This window comes from Aethalodelphis obliquidens, unplaced genomic scaffold (assembly GCF_003676395.1).
Source record: "Aethalodelphis obliquidens isolate GAN/ISIS:26980383/991018 unplaced genomic scaffold, ASM367639v1 scaffold70, whole genome shotgun sequence".
NCBI classification, from domain to species: domain Eukaryota; kingdom Metazoa; phylum Chordata; class Mammalia; order Artiodactyla; family Delphinidae; genus Aethalodelphis; species Aethalodelphis obliquidens.
In genome coordinates this window covers 306,916-326,806 of record NW_020838014.1, presented here as the reverse complement: position 1 = coordinate 326,806, position 19,891 = coordinate 306,916, and the positions used below count along the sequence as shown (strand labels likewise).

The 19,891-nt window shown below is 45.3% G+C and overlaps 2 long non-coding RNA genes across 2 annotated transcripts; one reads left to right on the top strand and one right to left on the bottom strand.

Moving 5' to 3' along the window:
* Positions 1-6,813: 6,813 nt before the first annotated feature.
* LOC113611668 (uncharacterized) lies at positions 6,814-13,714 on the bottom strand. Its single transcript, XR_003429543.1, has 3 exons — positions 13,633-13,714; positions 9,131-9,269; positions 6,814-6,922 (listed from the first exon to the last, which is right to left on the bottom strand). It is a non-coding gene; the product is annotated as an uncharacterized LOC113611668 (long non-coding RNA).
* On the top strand, positions 10,425-15,111 carry LOC113611667 (uncharacterized). The gene is made up of 3 exons (XR_003429542.1): positions 10,425-10,879; positions 11,214-14,285; positions 15,015-15,111. It is a non-coding gene; the product is annotated as an uncharacterized LOC113611667 (long non-coding RNA).
* Positions 15,112-19,891: the final 4,780 nt, after the last annotated feature.

Genomic DNA, 19,891 nt, shown 5'->3' with positions numbered 1-19,891 from the left:
TTTTGTGTATGGTGTTAGGGAGTGTTCTAATTTCATTCTTTTACATGTAGCTGTCCAGTTTTCCCAGCACCACTTATTGAAGAGACTGTCTTTTCTCCATTGTATATCCTGCCTCCTTTGTCATAGATTAGTTGACCACCATAGGTGCATATGTTTATCTCTGGACTTTCTATCTTTTTCCATTGATCTATGTTTCTGTTTTTGTGCCAGTACCATATTGTCTTGATTACTGTAGCTTTGTAGTATAGTCTAAAGTCAGGGAGTCTGATTCCTCCAGCTCCGTTTTTATCACTCAAGACTGCTTTGGCTATTCAGGGTCTCTTGTGTCTCCACACAAATTTTAAGATTTTTGTTCTAGTTCCATGAAAAATGCCATTGGTAGTTTGATAGGGATTGCATTGAATCTGTAGAATGCTTTGGGTAGTATAGTCATTTTCACAGTATTGATTCTTCCATCCAAGAACATGGTATATCTCTCCATCTGTTGGTATCACCTTTAATTTCTTTCATCAATGTCTTATAGTTTTCTGCATACAGGTCTTTTTTCTTCCTAGGCAGGTTTATTCCTAGGTATTTTACTCTTTTTGTTGCAATGGTAAATGGGAGTGTTTCCTTAATTTCTCTCTCAGATTTTTCATCATTAGTGTATAGGAATGCAAGAGACTTCTGGGCATTAATTTTGTATCCTTCAACGTTACCAAATTCATTGATTAGCTCTAGTAGCTTTCTGGTGGCATCTTTAGTATTCTCTATGTATAGTATCATGTCATCTGCAAAGAGTGACAGTTTTACTTCTTTTCCAATTTGTATTCCTTTCATTTCTTTTTCTTGTCTGATTGCTGTGGCTAGGACTGCCAAAACTATGTGGAATAATAGTAGTGAGAGTGTATATCCTTGTCTTGCTCCTGATCTTAGAGGAAATGCTTTCAGTTTTTCACCATTGAGAATGATGTTTGCTGTGGGTTTGTCATATAAGGCCTTTAGTATGTAAAGGTAGGTTCCCTCTCTGCCCACTTTCTGGAGAGTTTTTATCATAAATGGGTGTTGAATTTGGTCAAAAGCTTTTTTGCATCCATTGAGATGATCATATAGTTTTTATTCTTCAGTTTGTTAATTTGGTATATCACATTGGTTGATTTGCATATATTGAAGAATCTTTGCATCCCTGGGATAAATGCCACTTGACCATGGTGTATGATCCTTTTAATGTGTTGTTGGATTCTGTTTGCTAGTATTTTGTTGAGGATTTTTGCATCTATATTCATCAGTGATATTGGTCTGTAATTTTTTCTTTTTTGTAGTATCTTTGTCTGGTTTTGGTATCAAGGTGATGGTGGCCTCATAGAATGAGTTTGGGAGTGTTCCTTCCTCTGCAATTTTTTGGAAGAGTTTGAGAAGGATGGTTGTTAGCTCTTCTCTAAATGTTTGAAAGAATTCACCAGTGAAGCTATCTGGTCCTGGAATTTTTTGTTGGAAGATTTTTTCTTTTTTTTTTTTTTTTTTTGCGGTACACGGGCCTTTCACTGTTGTGGCCTCTCCCGTTGTGGAGCACAGGCTCTGGACGCACAGGCTCAGCATCCATGGCTCACGGGCCCAGCCGCTCCGCGGCATGTGGGATCTTCCCGGACCGGGGCACAAACCCATGTCCCCTGCATCAGTAGGCGGACTCTCAACCACTGCGCCACCAGGGAAGCCCTTTTGGAAGATTTTTAATCACAGTTTCACTTTCATTACTTGTGATTAGTCTGTTCATATTTTCTATTTCTTCCTGGTTCAGTCTTGGAAGGTTATACCTTTCTAAGAATTTGGCCATTTCTTCCAGGTTGTCCATTTTATTGGCATAGAGTTGCTTGTAATAGTCTCTTAGGATGCTTTGTATTTGTGTGGTGTCTGTTGTAACTTCTCCATTTTCATTTCTAATTTTATGGATTTGAGTCCTCTCCCTCTTTTTCTGATGAGTCTGGCTAATGGTTTATCAATTTTGTTTATCTTCTCAAAGAACCAGCTTTTAGTTTTATTGATCTTTGCTATTGTTTTCTTTGTTTCTATTTCATTTATTTCTGCTCTGATCTTTATGATTTCTTTCCTTCTGCTAACTTTGGGTTTTGTTCTTCTTTCTCTACTTCCTTCAGGTGTAAGGTTAGATTGTTTATTTGAGATCTTTCTTATTTCTTGAGGTAGTCTTCTATAGCTATAAAGTTCCATCTTAGAACTGCTTTTGCTGCATCCCATACGTTTTGGATCGTCGTGTTTTCATCGTCATTTGTCTCTAGGTATTTTTTGACTTCTTCAGTGATCTCTTGGTTATTTAGTAATGTATTGTTTAGCCTCCATGTGTTTGTGTTTTTTACATTTTTTTCCCTGTAATTGATTTCTAGTCTCCTAGTGTTGTGGTCAGAAAAGAGGCTTGATAAGATATCAATTTTCTTAAATTTACTGAGGCTTGATTTGTGACCCAAGATGTGATCTATCCTGGAAAATGTTCCATGCACACTTGAGAAGAAAGTGTAATCTGCTGTTTTGGGATGGAATGTCCTATATATATCAATTAAATCTCTGTGGTCTATTGTGTCATTTAAATCTTGTGTGTCCTTATTTATTGTCATTTTGGATGATCTGTCCATTGGTATAAGTGAGATGTTAAAGTTCTCCACTATTATTGTGTTACTGTCGATTTCCTCTTTTATAGCTGTTAGCAGTTGCCTTATGTATTGAGGTGCTCCTATGTTGGCTGCATATATATTTAGAATTGTTATAGATTCTTCTTGGATTGATCCATTGATCATTATGTAGTGTCCTTCCTTGTCTCTTGTAACATTCTTTATTTTAAAGTCTATTTTATCTGATATGGGTATTGCTACTCCAGCTTTCTTTTGATTTCCATTTGCATGGAATATCTTTTTACATCCCCTCACTTTCAGTCTGTATGTGTCCCTAGGTCTGAAGTGGGTCTCTTGTAGACAGCATATATATGGGTCTTGTTTTTGTATCCATCCAGCGAGCCTGTGTCTTTTGGTTGGAGCATTTAATCCATTCACGTTTAAGGTAATTATCGATATGTATGTTCCTATGACCATTTGCTTAATTGTTTTGGGTTTGTTTTTGTAGTCCTTTTCTTTTCTTGTGTTTCGCACTTAGAGAAGTTCCTTTAGCATTTGTTTGGAGCTGGTTTGGTGCTGGTTTGGTGGTGCTAAATTCTCTTAGCTTTTGCTTTTCTGTAAAGCTTTTGTTTTCTCCATCGAATCTGAATGAGATCCTTGCCAGGGTAGAGTAATCTTGGTTGTAGGTTCTTCCCTTTCATCACTTTAAGTATATCATGCCACTCCCTTCTGGCTTGTAGAGTTTCTGCTGAGAAATCAGCTGTGAACCTTATGGGAGTTCCCTTGTATGTTATTTGTCATTTTTCCCTTGCTGCTTTCAATAATTTTTCTTTGTCTTTAATTTTTCTCAATTTGATTACTATCTCTCTTGGCATGTTTCTCCTTGGATTTATCCTGCCTGAGACTCTCTGCACTTCCTGGACTTGGGTGGCTATTTCCTTTCCCATGTTAGGGAAGTTTTCAACTATAATCTCTTCAAATATTTTCTCAGGTCCTTTCTCTCTCTCTTCACCTTCTGGGACCTCTATAAAGCGAATGTTGTTGCATTTAATGTTGTCCCAGAGGTCTCTTAGGCTGTCCTCATTTCTTTTCATTCTTTTTTCTTTACTTTATTTTGCAGCAGTGAATTCCACCATTCTGTCTTCCAGGTCACTTATCTGTTCTTCCGCTTCCGTTATTCTGCTATTGATTCCCTCTAGGGTATTTTTGATTTCAGTTAACAAACATCTCTGTTTGTTTGTTCTTTAATTCTTCTAGGTCTTTGTTAAACATTTCTTGCATCTTCTCCATCTTTGCCTCCATTCCTTTTCCGAGGTCCTGGATCATCTTCACTATCATTATTGTGAATTCTTTTTCTGGAAGCTTGCCTATCTCCACTCCATTTAGTTGTTTTTCTGAGGTTTTATCTTATTCCTTCATCTGGTACCTAGCCCTCTGCCTTTTCATCTTGTCTATCTTTCTGTGAATGTGGTTTTTGTTCCACAGGCTGCAGGATTGTAGCTCTTCTTGCTTCTGCTGTCTGCCCTCTGGTGGATGAGGCTATCTAAGAGGCCTGTTCAAGTTTCCTGATGGGAGGGACTGGTGGTGGGTAGAGCTGACTGTTGCTCTGGTGGGCAGAGCTCAGTAAAACTTTAATCTGCTTGACTGCTGATGCGTGGGTCTGCATTCCCTCCCTGTTCGTTGTTTGGCCTGAGGCAACCCAACACTGGAGGCTACCTGGGCTCTTTGATGGGGCTAATGGCAGACTCTGGGAGGGCTTACGCCAAGGAGTACTTCCCAGAACTTCTGCTGCCAGTTTCCTTGTCCCCACAGTGAGCCACAGCCACCCCCCTGCCTCTGCAGGAGACCTTCTAACACTAGCTGGTAGGTCTGGTTCAGTCTCCCCTGGGATCACTGTTGCTTCTCCTTGGTCCCGATACGCACACTACTTTGTGTGTGCCCTCCAAGAGTGGAGTCTCTGTTTCCTCCAGTCCTGTCAAAGTCCTGCAATCAAATCCCACTAGGCTTTGAAGTCTGATTCTCTAGGAATTCCTCCTTCCGTTGCTGGACCTCCAGGTTGGGAAGCCTGACATTGGGCTCAGAACCTTCACTCCAGTGGGTGGACTTCTGTGTTATAAGTGTTCTCCAGTCTGTGAGTCACCCACCCAGCAGTTATGGGATTTGATTTTACTGTGATTGCACCCCTCCTATGATCTCATTGTGGTTTCTCCTTTGTCTTTGGATGTGGGGTATCTTTTTTGGTGAGTTCCAGTGTCCTCCTGTCAATGATCATCCAGCAGCTAGTTGTGATTCTGGTGTTCTCGCAAGAGGGAGTGAGAGCACGTCCTTCTACTCCGCCATCTTGGTTCAGGGCCCTGCCATCCTTTCTCTTCTGTTCTGGGCTGAAATACTCCCCCTTCAGCAGCATCTCAACCTCCATGGGGTACGATCAAAGCCTTTGTGGGTACAGGGGACAGGGGGACCTGAAAGAGTCACTTATGGAGGCCTGAAACATTATGTCCTTATTTTATTCTTTCTTTTATTCATTCATTCCACACACATTTACTGAACACCAACTATGTGCCAGGCCCTATGCATTGCAGCTGGGTTACTTCCTCACCGCATGATCCTCTCTCCTGACCTTCCAGTCACAGGGATAACTCCCAAGTGGCAGGGCTTTCATGACATATCAGAGGAATCCAGGATTTCAGAACAAATCTGTGTATGCTGACTGAAACAAAGTCTCAAAGTTCATGAAAGTTAGCTCTGAAATGTATAATAATTTACATGTAAAAATAATAATATAATATATATCACATAGTTATATAATAAATCCAGTTGGTCCCCACTTCCAGCATCTCCCTTTTTGTGTGCCTTTGTCACCTCCTTGCCCTGCTGTCTCCCTCCGCCTGTGTGGAAATATATTTTGACTTATCTTGACCTGGATTTTTAATGTTGTCAGCCTGCCTTGGATTGATCTGCTGTCCTCTCCATCCCCTCCAGAACAATTTCCTACCTCTTCACCCAAGGTCAGGTTTCCCCACCCCCATCCCCTGCTAGCCAGCTCAGAAATAGAAGTCTTATCTCTTTCCCTGTTCAAGTCAGCTGGCAAATGTGAACAATATATAAATTCATTATGCTGTCCTAAAGAAAGGGGCAGAAAGAAACTGGGATCACCTTTCCAAATCAAGGATCCTAAAGCCCTGAAGGGTCAAGGGTCCTATAGCAACCTCAACCTCCCCCTCCCCCAACCCCCCAGCACTGGGCAAGGGCTGACACAGGGTTTATTTTGGTTTTGGGTTTTTTTTTAACATCTCTATTGGAGTATAATTGCTTTATGATGGTGTGTTAGTTTCTGCTGTATAACAAAGTGAATCAGCTATCCCTATACATATATCCCCATATCCCCTCCCTCTTGCATCTCCCTCCCTCTCACCCTCCCTATCCCACCCCTCTAAGTGGTCACAAAGCACTGAGCTGATCTCCCTGTGCTATGCGGCTGCTTCCCACTAGCTATCTATTTTACATTTGGCAGTATATATATGTCCATGCCACTCTCTCACTTCGTCCCAGCTTACCCTTCCCCCTCCCCATGTCCTCAAGTCCATTCTCTACGTCTGCGTCTTTATTCCTGTCAGATTCCATATATATGTGTTAGCATACGGTATTTGTTTTTCTCTTTCTGACTTACTTCACTCTGGAGAGGGTGTGGAGAAAAGGGAACCCTCTTGCACTGTGGGTGGGAATGTAAATTGATACAGCCACTATGGAGAACAGTATGGAGGTTCCTTAAAAAGCTAAAAGTAGAACTACCATATGACCCAGCAATCCCACTACTGGGCATATACCCGGAGAAAACCACCACAATGTTCATTGCAGCTCTATTTACAATAGCCATGACATGACACAGGGTTTTTGTAGAGCAGTGGGGACCCAAGGTATCCTCAGCTCACACACTAGCCCACAACAGCCCCACTCAAACTGTGCTTCAGCCACTCCTGTGCTCCCTTCCCCTCCGGGCTCACACCCTTACCTACTTCTTAGAGCATCGCATCTGCTGTCATTTTGCCCCTGCAAAGAATACGACAGGGACCATTTCTCTGCAGAACTTTACAAAACTCATCCTGTGTAATTAAGATCCAGAAGGAATCAGCTTAGGCTTCTTCCTCCCTCTAGCCCCTCAGGATGAGACTCCCTCCCTTCTGCCTCCTTTCCCACCCTTCTCCCTCTCCCTCTTTGCTCTTCCTTGAAATCAGAGTAAATATTTGCAGTGTTTTCACCTCCTCTGGATACTGTCTCTCCTCACAGTAGGCTCAGTTCTGCCTCTTTTCACCTTAGGCTTCCTGTGAGAGGAAAAGAAAAAGAACACAAGAATACTGCCTGCTTCCAGCACTGGGTCTGTCACAGCGAGGCAAGGAAGGCAGGTTGGGGAACTTAGTGGGGAATGGAGAGATGGGACAGGAAGGGGGTTAGGGGTGCTGATGACAGTTCTCAGCCCAGACCACATACTCAGGAGCTGTGGAGGTAAGCTCCAGCCCGTGTGCCTCAGGTGGAGAGGAAAGGCTCCAAAGGTTGTCATCCTTTCCCATCGTGACTGATTGGCTTGGGATTATTACTGAAAGAATTCCGCGACTCTTTGCTGCAGAGACTGGGTTTTCTAAGCCAAGTGAGCTGGAGATCAAGTAAGGAGGTCTAGCAGTGGACAGAGAGGGGGAACGTTTTTAATGGAAATTTTAATTGGAATAATTGTAGATTCACATGTAGTTATAAAATTTCATATCCAGCGTATGGACATTGCTGCAATCCACCAATCCTATTCAGACTTCCCCAGTTTTACTTGTACCCATGTGTGTGTGTGTGTGTGTGTGTGTGTGTGTGTGTGAAGTTTTATACAGTTTTATCACCTATGCAGGTTCACATCCCCCATCTCAGTCAAGGTACTGCACAGTTCCAACACCATAAGGGTCCCTCCCACTATTTCTTTTATAACCACACCCCCCTCACTCTATGTCTACCCTTTCTCTAACCTCTGGCAACTATTTATCTGTCCTCCCTTTATAAAAACGTTTTGTTTTTTTTTTTAATGGTATATCAATGGGCTTATACAGTAGGCAGCCTTTGGAGATTGGCTTTTTTCATTTCATATAATTCCTGGAGATTCATCTAAGTCATGTGTATCAGTAGTCCATTCCTTTTCCTTGCTGAGCAGTAGTCCCTGGTATGGATGCATCCCAGTTATGGTTAACAGTTTGCCTGTTGAGGGACATCGGGCTATTATAAATAAAGTTGCTGTTAACAGCCACGTGCAGGTTTTTGTGTGAACGTAAGTTTTCATTTCTCTGGGATAAATGCCTAAAAGTGCAATTGCCCGTGTTCTCTTTTGGCTTTTCCATTTCTCCCTCTTTTTCCTTCTTCTGCCTCTCCCAGGGTAGAGATGTCAATACTCATGGTCCAAGGGCACCTGCCAGCCAGATAGCTAGGAAGTGCTTCATCGTGAAACCCTTCTCGGGGCTGACAGAGTTCTTGAGCTTATTAGCCTGAACTTGGAACTGTGCCCAGGGTGGCAGAATCCTCTATCCAAACCTCTCCTCCAGCCCTGGAATGTCTACAGCTGTTGAAAATGCAACTTTCTGGGCTTTGCTCATCAAGTTGAAAACTTGTCTGAGTGGAGTTGAAATTCAGGGACGGAGGAGGGGGTGTTATGGAAGCAGCGTTGGGAGGTTGGAAGACCTGAGCTGAAACCTTGCCCTGAACAAGTCACTTCCTCTCACATCCTCCATTTCCTCGTCTGTAAAATAGCCTAGATGATCCCTACATTCTCCGAACTCTTACACTGTACTCATGTTCATGGAAGAGAAGGAGGCTGACCAGTACACACAAGGACTGAGCCCATCACCACGGCTTTGTTAACATGGATTTCTGACCGACTGTGTAGGATCATCTTCCTTCCTGGGCCATCACAAGCCTTAGCTTGAGCAAATACTCAGTGCGAAGCTCTGTGCTAGGTGCTGAAGATAAAAATATGCATAAGTCACAGGCTCTGGCCCTCAGGGGCTCAAAGTCAAGCCAAAAGTCCTCACCAAATTACATATGCTGGGTATGGTTCTATAAATATATTGCAAACCTCTTTATCCTGTGTGGGAAATGATTAAACGACATAGTGCATTTGTTATGACAATCTGCTGCTTTAATAGCGCCCAGGGTAAGATAAGATTAAAAGGAGTGCCACAAAGGAGCGCAGGAGAATCTTTCATCTCTAGAAAGTAATGAAGACAGACCCCAGATACAAGAATGGTCTGGCTGTAAGTGGTGCGATCAAATGATATAAGGCTAAAATGAGCTGACACAACCAGATTTCCATACGCAGCTCTCAACACCCAGTGCTCACCCAAAGCAATAGTAGCCACATCCTCAAATGATGAAGAACTTACTTGAATGTAGACATTGAGCTGAGGGGAGGGCTGCAGCGGGATCCCAGGAACGAGAACTGTCCTGCACCTGGAATGCATGTTCTTTGCTCAGAGAGAAGAGGAATGGTAGGGCTTACTTACCATCCTTTCTCTCCCTGCTTCCTCTTTTCATTCTCTGTCTAGAGGAGAGTTCTTCCTCAGTTTTACAGGCAGATCTTCTAGGCTCAAGTACTGACCTCTTCGCCATATTTAGAAACCAGGGGAAGTCGTTGAATTGTTCCTGCAAGGACACAGTGGTCACAGGGGGACTTCCCAGGGAACAATAGCTATCGTGTGTTCTTTGTGCTTCTGTTGACAGCCTAAATCCAAGTCTCTGGCCTCCTTTTAGCAGATGAGCCAGCCCAGTAGGACACTTGGAGGGGACACTTCCCCGTGCTGGGGAGAAGGTCACAAGAAGTGAAAATTGCCACAATTTTCCAAGGACTCCTCTGTTCAGAGTCCATGCTGACGTTAAATGTGTATTTTCCCAGAGGCAGAAGGAAGGACCCCTCTGCCCCAGAATAGGTTTGTGAGGCCTTGTGGGCTCTTCTTCCTGCAGCTGGGTCTAGATCCACAAGAGCCCAAACGTGAAGCTGCATTTTTTTTAAACCAGCAGGAAGCCCTCTACCCGTCCCTTCTCCCTCCCTCCCAGAGCCTCTTTCCTCTTAGGCCTCACACTGTGGCTGTGCTGCTGTCATAGTGACACTGATTATGGTTATTAGGAAGGAGAAGAGAAGTCAGCCTGTGCAGTGTGTCCGGCCTCTCCCACTGCCTCTGCAAGCAAGAGAGATGAGTTTGTGTGGTTGAGGTACCACGCGACCCTTGCACAGGATACTGCCGAAGGCTTCCAAGGATGGAGCTGGGAGATTCTCAGTCACCGCAGCTAAAGCCAGGGTGGTGTATGGAAATGTGCTCCATCCTCTCCTCTCTCACACCCACATTGGGCCCCTTGTCACACGCACATGCACCTACACTCGTTCCCATAGACATGCACAGCAAAATATACATGTATAGACACATCCCAAAGACAGACATGCAATTGTAAATTCTTCCATTGATTTACAAGCTATCAAGCATCAAGCACCGGGGATATATCAGTGAACAAAACAAAAACCCACTGCCCTCAAGGAGTTTACATTCCTGTGGGGAAAGAGAGACAATAGCGAGATAAATATGTAAAACATATACTACCTTAGTAATGAATGCTAAGGAAAAAATAGAAAGAGGGGAAGGAGTTGAGGGGCACGTATATACACTCCTTGCTTTTCTTATAATTAACTGGTATTTGGGCACCTGCTGTATGCAGGGAATTGCACTGGACCCTAGGAGAGAATCAGGAGAACTATAACATGGGCTCCTTTAAAGAACTTGCAGTCTGAGATGAGAAATACCCCAATGCAATACTGAATGGATAAAGGTCATGAAATTTGAGGAAGGAGGGAGGAATTTGATGAGTGATATTTCCCTGGCCAGGATCACACCCAGGCTGGAGAGACAAGTGGAAACCCCTAGGCACTCTGACCATGACCATGCTCACTCTGTACAGGGGGGTCACAGCTTCTCTGACCCAGTCCCAGGTCTATAAACAGAGATCTCTGCGGCGGGGAAGAAGCAGCTTCCTCCCCTTCATCAGACATCACCTGGGAACCCAACCTTGCTGGGACAGCTCACTGTCGCTGGCTTGGCCAGGCTCACTGTCTTTTTGTCTCTCAGTCTTGCTCACTCTTTTATTCTCTCTGCCAATCACAGAAGGCCCGCCTTGCCAGGATCCGTGTGGCCAAAACAGGGAGCTCCAATGCCTACCTGCACAGCAAGCGCAACGGACTCCTCAACGAGGCACTGGAGCTGATGGTAGGTGCCTGGGGGACTTGGGTTGGGGAGATGGAGGGGAGGACGGTCTTGCTTTTTCTTCCTGGGGGCATCAGCACTCCCACCCCAAAGCCCCAAAGTTTCCCCAGGTAGCAGCCACCCTCCACATATGTCTTCCATAGGGTTCTCATCATCACCCCTAAACCCCCTTTAGCTCAAGGGCTCCCAGCCAAAGGCTAGCATGGTCTAGGGTGATCCTAAAATTTGGTTCATCCAGATTTTTCCAGTCCCCCCCTCCCTTCTGTGGAGAGATGAAGGAGATGGAGAGAAGGAGAGCCAGCAGCTTTATACCCAGCCTCTCCTCTTCTCCTCCTAGGGCACCCCGGAAGAGGAGCACATGGGCAAGACCACCTCACTCATCGAGAGCCAGCACCACCACCTGCTGCACTGCCTGGAGAAAACCACTGTGAGTCCCAGCCCAGTGCCACCTCCCTTCTCATCCCAGACCCCTGACCCTTTTCTGAGGTCAGAACTTACAGAGTGAGAACTCTGTCCTCACGTTCTCACCCCAGGCTTCAGAAGTCAAAGTTTGTCCCCTTATATCCAAAGAGTAGCAATGAGGTCTCTATCAGCCCTCAGGAGGAAGACCCCAAGGAGTGGGGCAAAGCCACCAGGGTCAGGAGGCCCGCAGCACAGAGGAGGCCATTCCCCCAGTCTTTCCACACACACCCTACATCCGTCCTCACAGCCCATTTCTTAGTTACTGAGGCCTAGGGGCTCTGCCTATCAGTTTCTCAGCTCTGATGAGCACCCCTCTTCAGAGCTACGGCTGAATTTATACTAGGTTACTACAGGACAGCAGAGAAGAATGTCAGTTTTTGTCCTATCCCTGGGGCTAGGTTGATGCAATCTGTGGGTCCCTTTTCTCCTTCCATTCCACTTGGAACAGGAGAGAGTGAATGAACGAAGCCGTGCATATATTTCTCTAGCCACGGATTTTACCAGTACCACCCCATCTCAGTCACCCTGCAATTCCCAGGGAATTCAGATTCTGAAAGGCTGATTGCTAAAAATGAGTCATGGCTTAGGGTGCCCCAGCTGGAATGTGGAATGATGCTTGTGCCTCACCAACAGACTGAAAGGAAGGGCAGTGGGGTCAACCCTGGAGCCTTGGCAAAAGCGTTAGGAATAGTAGGGAGGGAGGAGAAGTTAGGCTGGACAACCAAAGAGAGACAAAGAGAAACTCCCTCTTGTTCTTTTCTAGGACCTCCTTCCCCAAAAAGGCTATGGTCAGGGCTCAGCACACTAAGGAAGGAACTTTCTAATTTTCAGTGTTCCATATCCTGGCCTCCCAAATGTGGGGGAAGTAGATGTTAGGTGACTCTTAGTATGGACAGCTGTGGACGCTGTGGATGGCAGCTGAACCCAGTGAGGGCTTCCACTGTGGGAAGGTACTCTGAAAACCCTAGTTTCCAAAACTTAGCCAATGTTTCTTAGTGTCAAGAACCGTACAGGTGTATCTAGAATTTCTCTCAAAGACTCAGAGCTTGCCAAAGAAATAGGCCTGGACCCAACTGCCCTTTCCAAGTTGCATGTGCTGGGTGGAATGTGTAAGTTGAAAGGATATGGGTGAAAATATTTGGGTTTGAAGAGATGGAATGTTGGCATTGAAGGGGTGGAATGCTGAATTTGAAGGAAAGAATGTCGGATTGTGGGGATATTGGGATTAAAGAGATGGAATGCTGCATTTTAGGCAAGGAATGTTGGATTCAAGGGATGGAATGTTGGGACAAAGGAGGAAGAATGCTGGAAGCAAGGGATGGAATGTTGGACTGGAAGGGTGGAATGCTGGGATTGAGAGATCGAATGTCAAAACTGAGCCTGGGAATGCTGGAATGTACAATCAATGGTGTTTTTATCTTCTGTTGGCATGTTGTCCTGTAGGGGTTGTCCTATCTTGTGGATGATCCCCTGTTATCTGTACGAACCTCCACCATCAAGGTATAACTTTTTAAAATTTCAATTGATGTTTTTCTCTCTGATTCTTCTGAGTCTGTGGAGTCTCCTCTTCTTACCCCCGGTCTGGTTCTCTGCATGTGCTCTTGATTCTTCTTGGGCTTATCCTAACTCTGCTTATCCTACCCAGTACCAGCTCAGGCTTCCAGTTTTTTTGTGCCTTTCTGATTCCCTTTTTTGACCTCTCCAGGGGCTTGGAGGGGTGGCGGAACATGGAACCAATGTTGGTACCTTGTGAGTGTCCATGTGCCACATCTGTCTGTGCCACCCGCCCAGCCCTATGGGGACTCCTGGTATCGGCTGTCAGGGCTGGTCTCTCTCTGAACTCTGTTCTCATGCTACTTCTCCTCAGACTTTCTCCTCACTCTGGCAGCCTTGGCCAGACCATTCATGGCATAGATGTTTAGTCACCTTGGCTAAACAGCCATATGTTAGTTATCCTGGGCTCCACTCCACCCCATCCTGGTGGCCTCCATCAGGAGTCTGTTAGCATCCCCTTCCCATGCTTACACTTGACTTAGGGAATCCTGTGCCTTTAGGTATATTAAGGAGCCATACCCCATAACCAGGTGGAAAAAACCCAGTACTCAAAAGCAATCATAACCCTGAGTGTGTGACCGCATTGGCCTTCCAGAGCAAAGCTCTCCCAATACTGTGAATAATCCAGTGCCTTTAAAAGCTTATGTCTCACACTTGCCCAGGATTCATAAGGATCTCACCCAGTAAATCCAGAAAAGACAACCCAGCGTACCCACTACCCATTGTTAGTGACTCCTTACCTGCCGCTCCCTGCCCCCCGCCACCAGAAGATCCTGTCAAAGCCTGCAAAGTCCGTCAAGTCTTTGCTTCTAACTCTGAGGATGCCACTAAGTCCCTCCATGTCCTCCGTATCCCTTCAGCCAAAGCTGTAGACGAAGTGAATGTCACATCATGATTTCACAACCGCAGTCTCCGCCCTCCAGTCTGATGACCAGGGCTGTCAATGGTAATCTCCTCCTTCCTTCATTTGATGCCTGTAGGATATCCCCCATGTCCTGAATGCTTATCTGTGCTCCAGGCAGCTGGGAGCCCTTCTCCCAAGGCCCAGAACAGAGACAGGCAGCTATACAGGGTACGGGGGCTTATCCCCGCCCCCGCCTCCTCCTATCTCCTTCTCCTACCTCTTCTCCCTCTGCTTCCCACAGAACCACGAGTTTATAGATGAACAGATGTTTGAGCAGAACTGCATGGAGAGTTCAATGCAGAACTACCCATCCACACGGAGTCCCTCACTGTCCAGCCACCCGGGCCTCACGACCACCTGCTGCTCCCGTCGTAGTAAGAAAACCACACACCTGCCCAACTCCAACCTACCGGCCACCCGCCTGCGCAGCATGCAAGAGCTCAGCACGATCCACATCCAGGGCAGCGAGCAGCCCTCCCTCACTACCAGGTGGGTGGCTCCCATCTCCATCGCTCCCTAAGGTCTGCAACGCTCCCTTCCCAGAGTGAAAGGCTCTCAGCATTAGGAGACCCCTGGGGGTCCTCAGCCTTCCCTCCTCCCTGTCTAATGCATGAGTCCCTCACCTCACCTTCCTCCCCCCACCTTCCTTCTCATCCTTGCAAGTTAACCCACAGGCCTCTCATATGCTTTGGAGGATACTCTAGCAGGTGTAGGCCCAAGGTGGGGTTAGATACCAGAAAAAATAAGAACAACAACAAAAATCCATAAATGACCTACCCTAGTGCGAAGAATGGACTGTTTTCTCAAGACAATAATTTTCACAATTGTGAAATTATATGAAATTTCGGCTTATCCCAGGCTGATTTTGAATCACAGACTGACTCTCTGCTTACATGTAGGCAACTTCCCACTACCTCCAATGAGTGGCAAGGAATTCAGGGAAACCAAAATCAAATGCCACAAGGGATGGGAAAAAAATCCACTGGAGGGAAAAACGTATACTCTGAATTCCAAAGCCCAGTATCCATGACTTTTACAATTCGGGGTAGTTTAGGAATAATAATCAGAATGGTAATTACAGGCCGATTACCAAAAGCAGAGATGGAGGGACACCCAAATCACCTCCCAGTTACTGTGAGCTAGACAGGTAGAGGGTCAAGGAAGCTTTGGGACACTAGCAAGACGAACCATCATCAACTCACTCTTTTTTTATCCCAGTCGTTCCAGCCTTAATTTGAAAGCAGACGACGGACTGAGACCAAACTGCAAAACATCCCAGATCACCACAGCCATCATCAGCATTCCTACTCCCCCAGCGCTAACCCCAGAGGGGGAAGGTCGGCCACCCCCTGCCAGCCCAGGCTCCAACACGAACATTCCTGCCATGGCCAGCAATGTTGTCAAGGTCTCCGCCTTGTAAAACCACTGGACAGAGGGCCAGTGCGGGTAGTGGGAGTGAAGGGGGCTGGCATGTTGGTGGGTGGCCACTGTGACCACTCCCTCCCCCTCCCCCACTACTTCTGCCCACCCTGTTGCACCCCCAACACTGAAACCTGTGCCTGGAAGGAGAAAGAGGCAGCAAAGGGGCACCTGAGTTTCACTGCTGCTAGCGTGGACATAGCCCTGTGCCACTGCATCTCACAGGGGCCAGAGGAAAGGGAGGGCGGGGCGGGTAGGGATGGGACTGTGCGGGTATAAGCTGCGAGCCAGGACAGGGCCCGGAGTGGGGAGCCTCAGACCAAATAACCATTGTTTCTGGAGACCCCAGTGAGGAAAATACAAGACCAAGAGCAGCACAGAGGCCGAGTTGTCACATGCAAAACAGGAAGAAAATATAACACTGTGTATTTAAGCACCTTTTTCAAGGCTCTTAATGGATAATATTTATTCATGGGAAAAGGTGGAAAACAAAAACACCCACGGAGTTTTGTGAAATGTTTTTCTCCATGGACCCAATACCTTTGAACCAAAACAATGCATTTTGTGAGGGGGTTTGTTTTTTTTTTTCTCCTTTTATAGCAAAAGCTTTTAGGCTAAGAAGTCAGTTACTGCTGAGTTCTCTCTTCGTTCCCCCAGGTAGGTGAGGTCGACTGAGCCTGGGCCCCACTGCCCAGCTGACCTGCACAGAGCTGCCACGTGACCACACAGCAACACTCACCCTCTGTCTGCCCCTGTCTCCTTTGTCTCTGTACCTCTCTGCTTCACCCCCTGGCTGTTTTTCTCTGTGTCCAGCCATCTGTCTCCACATGGACCCCAGTGATACTGAGACATGTTAGTAAAGCCTTCTCCACTGCCAAGCACCTGCAGACTCGTGCCAAGGACATGAATGCAGTGGTGGAAGAGAAAAGAATAAAGCAAAAATGGGCATTTAGGGATGAGGGAAGTCCACCTTAAAGAACAGAGTGCTTCCCTTGTGGTTGGAACCACTGGTGTTGAAGTTTCCATTTCTGGGGAAGAATGGGAATGACCACATTTATCTCACTGGGATCTTGGAAAAGGAAATCGCTAGCACCTGAGAGGCACAGGCAATGCCAGTGTGTGCCAGTGAAGAGAGAAGAGAAGAACCCAGGGCTCCCAGCTGCAGTCAGCCCCTGTGGCACCTTGCTCTGTACCCTTCTTTCAGGACCCACCGTAAAGCCCATTCAGAGCTCTGACAAGAAGCCCCAGGAGCAGTTTCCCGCAGAGAAGGCAGCAGTACGGGGACCAAGCTTCTGACTTATCTCACACCTGAGGCAACTTCCACGGAGGCTGCAGAAGGTTAGGCCTGTGTGCCTCACGAAGGATGCTCCAAAGAGTGAAGTCAAGTAAGAGATTAGAGATGATTCTTATCTGGTCTGAATGATGCCTTGAGATCTGAAGAGTCTTCAGGCCTGATGTCCCTGAAGATAACTGAGATGGGGGAGAAGCCTGATCACCTCCCTGCAAGTGAGGAAGTGAATATTATTTTTGGAAAACCTGGACACATTTCTGTGCAAGTGGTTTGCATCCTGATGGGGCTGGGAACAGCATTTCCGGAATCCAGTCAATTTTCACTGCTTGTAGCAGAGCAGGTGGGCCTCGGGGTTAGTGACCAGGCCCTTTCCGCCTTCCCCAATCTCCAACTACCCTATTGCAGTCTCTCTAGCCTGGACTCTGAGACACAGGAGCTCCTTGGGAACTCTTTATCCATTCAACAGCTTAGTGGTTAGCTGTTTAATGCTAGGCCAAGAATTTTTCTGCCCACCTCAGCCATCCAGAAGAGTTTCACTAGCTGGGAACCTAAAAACACCTTCAACGGGCTTCTCTATGACCCCAGCTCTACTGACCCTGTAGAAGGAGAAAGTCAAAGGGATGTGAGGTGGCACCTAACCAGAAGGTGAGCAGACGGGCAGAGGAGACGGAGCCTTCTCCTTTACGCTATCCTCGCTGACCACCGACTGCGTCCCTTCTCTGGGTCTGGCCTCAAGGATTTCCCCCTAACCCGAGAATGGGGTGGTCTGGCCCTCTGAGCTTATGGTGTAAGTAGGCAAAAAGCTTTACAATTACAGAGGAATACGTGTGTACACACAAACACACAACAACCTAAACATACTTGCGTACTTAATCCCATTCACGTCATCCACATATCTCATTAGGGAAGGCAGAGGACTGGGCTGGACTCCATTTAGGGGGCAGGCAAAGGACTAGAAAAGGAATTTTTCTTTTGAAAGAATGGGTAATGGAACAAAGTTAAACAAGGTTTAAGTTTCTAAGTATACATCATAGGAACCGAATTGGGTAAAGGATAAAGAGGTAAATAGGAACATGGTTACACACACATACGAACTGCCTGTGTTTAAGAACAGGTCATCACAGAGTTAGAATAATGACTGCTCCAACCCAGGACCTGTTTAGTAGTGTACCAGGGGAGCTTACTAGTGGTTCCCACAAAAATTAATGAAATTTTAAAAAATCATGTCCCAAATAATTTCCCACTTTTTTGACCCTAATGAACTGCATGTTTTGTATTTCTTCAATTTCATTTCCAAATCCCACATTATGCCAGTTCCTAAACCACCATTATTAGACTAACCCCTTCATCTCCATCCCCCAGTGTAGCCTTAGCCAAAGATGAGAGACCCTGTTCACACAAGAAAATGGCTCATCCACACAACAGAATAGAGCAAGACTACACTGCTAAAGGGCATTTGTGAGTAAAAAGAAGGTCCAAAGTGTGCCAAATCAGTTGAATGTCTAACTCATTGGCCAGGGGCTGAAGAACCAGGATATTATCAGGGTTTTCAGGGGGCAATGGCTTTCTGGTGAAATGACTCGAGCTTTCATAGTTCATGAACAACTTCAGCATAATAGATTTACAAAACTACCTATCCCATTCAATCCTACTCAACATTAGGGAGGGTTAAAAACCAACCAACCAACCAACCAATAAGCTATATTGAAATGAATGGAAACTTAGAAAACATGGAATAGAGTGAATCAGAACTAGAAGAGATTAAAGAATATCTTAGTCATTTTACAGTCTAGAAGGCTGAGGCCCAGAGAAATTAAGTGACCTACTCAAGGTCATGCAGTTATTTAATGACACGACTGGGACCAGAACCCAAGTCCCTTGGCTATTAGTCTAATGCTTTTCCCTACACCCACTGCCTCTCAGAGCAACGATGCTTTAGAGAAGACCCATCAGAGATTACTTGTTGTATCTAGAGACATAGTCTTATGTGAAAGTCAATTATTACTTGGACACAGCCCTTGGAAACCACTGACTGTACTAATCCAAACCATACTTTGGAAACCACCATCCACTAGATACAACTAGCTACGGACTATCAGTTCTGTCAAAAATAGGTAAGTGAATAGTCAGGTTTTTTCAGTCAAATCCTGTCTCTCCTCGAAGAGCGGGCTAGGACAACGTTTTGAAGCATACCTTCTATAGTCCTTTTAATCCTTTCCACCACCTCTGGTGGTAGTAGATCAAGTACCTAAATCCTTGATTCACAGAGAAGAAAACAGGCAGAAAGAAGCTGAGTGACATTCAAGTTCACATGGCAGGTTAGTGGCAGAACTATGTTTGCAATCCAGGGCTTAGACATCTTGTCCCGGGACCTTTTCCTCTACATCATGTAGCATAACTCTGAGGATTGCTTATATATTTTAATATCTGGATTTCAAGGCTAGTGATTAGGGAGAGGAAGCACTATACTCAAAACCACCCTGAACCAGGACCTCCAGAAGCAAACTCTGTACTACTTCTCCTTCATCCCCTCTTTTCGTAACTAGTGTCAAGCTCAAGACTAACTGCATAGAATCCTGTTCAAAAGACTAGATAGTCTCAATGATAGTTGAACACATGAGTCTACAGTCATACAGGAGTATGAAGTCAGCAAGTAGAAAAGTGAAATTAAGAAAAATAATTTGAACAGAAATTAAAGTGGATAGTTAACGCTGATCGACAATTAACGAAAAAGTCAACTCGTGGATATGTTGAGGACCTTACCCAGTTTTCAAACTATGATTCCTGCAGTTCGGGATCATGTCACTTGTTAGAATATTGGCAGGGAAAGTACATTGAAAGATGTACCTAGATTTTTTTCCTTATCTTTGTTTTTTTTTTTTTTTAACTTTGCAGAGGTAGTGGTTGAAATTTATCTAAACCTAGATGTTTAGGTTATTAATGAATTCTAGTGATCCAGGTTCCCTCATTTCAATTACCAGGTAACTACAAGGCAGAAAGATCCTAATGCTGTTAATCTAAGGCAATATTTGTTTCCCTTTTAATCTAGTTGGCATGGTAACCATGACAAACAGGAACCAAAAAGACTTTTATTTTCCCTTTCTGATGTCCTTATGAAATCTCAGCATTTGCAACGCTTTAAAATGATTGAAGGAAAAGCGTTGTTATGACCCATCACCCTCGGAGCCCAAAGAGCATCATGAGGAGCATCATTAGAACTAAGAGAAAGTGGATCAGAAAAAGAAACAGCTTTAAAGGGGTTCCTTTTGAGTCTTGTTTTCTACTCAGAATGTTCTATGTTTTTCTCATCAAGTGTGGGAATGAATTTATCTTAGCAGGTTACTTAACTACACTGGATAATGTCACACTAACCAGTGTAGGGCAC